This window comes from Ascaphus truei, unplaced genomic scaffold, assembly GCF_040206685.1.
Source record: "Ascaphus truei isolate aAscTru1 unplaced genomic scaffold, aAscTru1.hap1 HAP1_SCAFFOLD_3335, whole genome shotgun sequence".
Lineage (NCBI taxonomy): Eukaryota > Metazoa > Chordata > Amphibia > Anura > Ascaphidae > Ascaphus > Ascaphus truei.
This window is the reverse complement of record NW_027456328.1, coordinates 1,288-5,902: the sequence shown is the minus strand read 5'-3', so window position 1 is coordinate 5,902 and position 4,615 is coordinate 1,288. Positions and strand designations below refer to the sequence as shown.

General features: G+C 40.1%; 1 long non-coding RNA gene across 1 annotated transcript; it reads right to left on the bottom strand.

Annotated features, from left to right (window-relative positions):
• Positions 1–1,693: 1,693 nt before the first annotated feature.
• On the bottom strand, positions 1,694–3,561 carry LOC142483524 (uncharacterized). Its single transcript, XR_012797364.1, has 2 exons — positions 3,362–3,561; positions 1,694–3,269 (listed from the first exon to the last, which is right to left on the bottom strand). It is a non-coding gene; the product is annotated as an uncharacterized LOC142483524 (long non-coding RNA).
• Positions 3,562–4,615: the final 1,054 nt, after the last annotated feature.

Below are 4,615 nucleotides of genomic sequence, written 5' to 3'. Positions count from 1 at the left end.
GAGTGCTAACACTATGCTTGAAACTCTTAACCTTTGTTCTGCTCCTATACACCGCAGGATAATTTCTTCTCCAATGATGAGCAGATGCTTATTAATTACAGTTCACTCTCTCCCTTCTGTTTAAAGCAGTTTTAGAGCACAGTTACCACATTGGAGCCTTCCCGGTCAATTAAGTGACTTAAGGTAATGCAAAGGTTTTTATAGGCCAAGCACCAAATGAAGGCAATGTATCTCCATGTGATGGAAAGAACATCCCAGGAGAGGCTATGCTCTGGTTAATTAGGAGAAGTGCAAGGGATTGGCTTTAAATGAGCTGTTGCATTTCCTGAACAGAGGTCTTAAATATTTTTTTCTATCACTTTGGTTGCTCAGAGATAACACATATTTGGTTAACCCTTTCTGTGCGGGATACCTCTGCAACAGGAAACCAGAGAGTGAAATACAGGGTGAAGGACCTACATTGAAACAGTTTTATGGGTAATGATACGTGAAGTGGAAGTTTAATGGAGAAACACAAGAAAAAAGTTCGAAAACAAAATTAGAGGAATGTTATATCACACATCCCTCATTGATCCATGGTCTGAGAGATGGGTAGCACAGTTAGAACTTGAAGTTCCCATTATAGAGAGGAATTGCCAAGAATTCCAAGCAGAGAATAGAAACTCCCTTCTGGGGACTGGTGACCGAGTTGGTTGTTTGAATGAACCTTAATGTGACTTTCCCTAAAACAGGAATGGCCATTATTTTTCGAGAGTTCATTTCTTATTTGCTTTCTCTCTCTGTGTTTCTCTCACTGTAGAAAAAGCAATATTTCAGGGTCTGGGTGGCAGTAATGCCACGGTTAGGTATGACGTAAATAATGTTACTCTGTTTCTTGACAATAATCTTGACAGAGCTTAGTGAGTATAGGAAAAATATGTTAGGTTATAATGAGCTCATATGCATATCATTTAGAATAATGGCTATTATTCATAACGCTATACTTTTAATGGGAGAATGTCCTGATTAACGCCATGTTATTTGCTTTAGTAAATACTGCACTATGATTAATGGGATTTAATTTACTCTATGTTACCATCATGTTAAATAAGCTAAGAGAGTTTAGTAAATCTGGCCCTAAGAGATTGGCAGGAGGGGTTGGTGCCAGTGTAGTACTGGCCCAGAGGAGTGCTAGATGTGCTAATGTCCACACTATGGTATTTGAGCAACGCCATGGGATGATAAGTAGGGTTTTATGTTAATATACCAATGATTTTCTATTATATGTGTTGGTCGTGGCATATTTTCTCGGTATATTTTAATATTGACTGGTTCTCCAGATAAACTTTTTTTTTATATTTATGATCAACTTCTATATTTTGTATGACAGATGTAGGCAGAGTGCTTCTATATTTGTATCACCTTTGTATTGCTCATCTATCCCATGGTATATCAATATCCTTCAAGTATTTTTATATTGTGTCAGAGATATCCCTCAAAACCATTATTTATGGTTTTAAATATTCTATCTATTTCCTTTTTTTACTGTTCCTGTTTCTTTTGCAGATGTACAACCCAAGGTACTGTATAATGAACGAAGGTAATGCCACTGATTTAGTTTCTAGGGCACTGAAACTTCTGTGAAACTTCACTGAAACACTGAAATAAAGGTTTAAAAGTCAGCATAACATATAATGAGAATCAGAAAAAGAAAGACAAAGCACAAATGTCTTTATTAATAGCTCTGAAGTCCTATCAGGCTGACCGCAATGCAAAACCCAGGCGTAAACATTCACCTGGCTCTCAAAATAGCACTCACAATACCAGATTAATTTATCAAATATCTTTTTAGACAGCACCATTGTCTGGTAAAAAATATCTTTTTAGACAGCACCCAGTATTGCAGCTGGTGATTACTACACATTATAATATATAGAATCCCAACATTCTTATGCACCACTGATTTCATCTAGTATTGGATACAGTGAAAATGTTTAATAGAACACTTTCTGACAAGCATTTTGACTAACAGGAGAGGAAGTGAATGCAAAGTGATATAAGCAGGCTCCATAAAGATAAAGACAGTAAATCCTGTTTTGGGCTATACTGTACTGTATGTAATCCCTGTGTGTTAAGGGACAGACAAGACATTGATATCCCACACCTTCACAGAGGTTACACAGCATCTCATTAATAATTAGTAGAAGTTTGAGCAGGGTTAAGTGAGTCTGCTGTTTTCCCAAGAGAGTCTCCAGCCTCATGTTAAGCCCTAAGCCCACTGGACATGGGTAAGATGATTCAGCACACATAATTACATTCTCCAATGCACCATTAAACTCGAAACCACTCAACTCGGGGATCAAAATGTCAGATAAAGGCAGAGCTGATTTACAGACTACGGATTGGGACAATTATGTCAGTTGTATGCACATTAGGTTTATCAGAAGGAACGTCATTGTTGTGTATCAGAGCATGCAACACATACATATATAAAACATATGTCCAACATTCTAGCACAAGCACACTGGATTTACAGATAACAAATTCAGCTTCGAAATCCTGTTTCTACAATCGTGATAAACAGTAAAGAGTGAAGAAGGCATAGTCTTTCATCTGAGAGGCATAAGGAGAGGAGACTTCTGTGATGTGCCTTGAGGTAGCAGAGTCCAGGAAGGCTCCACAACTGCTTGTCTCAGTACTAGCAAGGTGATGATGAGCTATAACTGTGTAGCACTCGGAAGATGGAGATTACCCCGCATCACAGGTGGTAAGGAGAGGGGCACCTCATCAAGGTATGAGATGGCGGGGTTGTCATAGCCCCTGTTGCCTTTCAGCTTTGGAGACCTCTCGGGTCCGAATACAGAGTCAGTATCCTCATTTTTCTCAGAGCAGGTACAGTGGTCAGTGCAGCACAGGGTGGCACTGGTTATCATCTTGTCCATGGGCTTCAGGGAGTGCATCCAGGCAGGAAGGAAGTCCCACGTCTGCAGCCTTTTTGGCAAGCGGCCTGGACTATGGATTTGCAGAATATTCACAGCCCCAATGAAGAAGAAGAGGCTTAAGAAGGGAGCACCAACACCCACAAGGACCTGCCAACCAGCCATAGAGATGCCAAAGATCAGGGAGGGTAGGAGCAAGAAGCAAATAATGAGATAGAGAACAGCAAACCAGCGATATTTGGCTGTGCGCTTTCCCAGCGTCTTCGCCATGCGAATGGGAAGTCGGGTGAAGGGAAATGGATACCACAACAAGATGCCAGATATGTTGAAGAAGAAGTGGCAAAGAGCGATCTGTGGGTCAAAATCACATGGAAAGAATGACAATAATGCCTGAACTCCCATTTTAAAAGGCATCAGGTACAAAACAATGTAACACATTTTACCTGGAAGGCACTTGCCAATTTGTCTCCAGGACTTGCTAGGGCTGCCAAGATCGCTGTAGTGGTTGTGCCAATATTAGAGCCTAGGGTGAGGGGGTATGCACGCTCAATGCTAATGACTCCAATGCCTGGCAAACACAAGGAAATAAAGAAGGTTAACAGTAATAACAAAACCCTCATTTATGTTCTCAAATTAGGGAATTCTGGATGTCGATGGCTTTCATAGAGGTCAAAGTTCGCCAAAAATCAACAAAAGACAATATGTTACTGTGGGAGCAAATAAATGTTTATCACTAATGTGAATATTTTGCAAGACTTTTAAAAGACTTTTGCTAATCCTGCAAATGTTTGATTTGGTTAAAAAAACCAAAACATAACCTAAGCTTTTTTAAACTTCAGCAAAAAAGTTTGCTCAACCCTTTAACCTTAGTATGAATTCCTAAAGAAACCAAATCAGACTGGACAAATTCGCCCATTTCTAGTCATCGAAGATAAGCATCTTATTCCAGAGTAGACATTTGTTCTGCCAAGAACAAGTTTACTAATGTGTGCTTTATTGTGAAAGCTCATTACCACCTGCAGGATATCACACACTATTCTCAGAACAATTAGCTGTTCTGAGTAACAGCTGGGAAGTAGCTTCCTTTGGAGAGGGCAGCTGTCTGGTGTAAATGGGACACACTGAATTCAAACGTTCTAAATGCAAGTGTGAACATTATTGAAAATATTCTATATCTACATGGCTGCTGTCTCTTGATCTAGTTATCTACCTTACAACTACTGAAAGGCTCAGGTTTTTATGTGCTTCAGATAGAAACTATTAAGGGGTCTAATTATCAAGGCAATTTAGGAGATAAACCAGAGCCTGCACCTACAGATGTAGCCAAGCTTACTGCCCTCTGTGCCGCTGCCATGGACGGGTGAGGCAGCGAAAGATTAATGCTGAGGGGGTCCCATTCAGATGCATAGACTGTTCCCGACACCGAAGACTTTTGTTTGTTCGTCCATGGCGCCGGGGACAGTAAGTCTTTCAACATCCATGTATATCAAAGCATTTTGCTTCAATTTTGCCCCGTCTGCCCTAGCTTGCACCTTGGGGAGTGTCATTAGGAGGAATTGAGGAGGCGTTTCACGATGCACAGATTATAAGGAGATATTATTACAGTCGGCGCCACTCTTTTTGCCATTTATTTTCTCCAAATAATCTTCTATATCTGAAGTAACGTAAGTGTATAATGCTGCATGAAATGTAAGTGT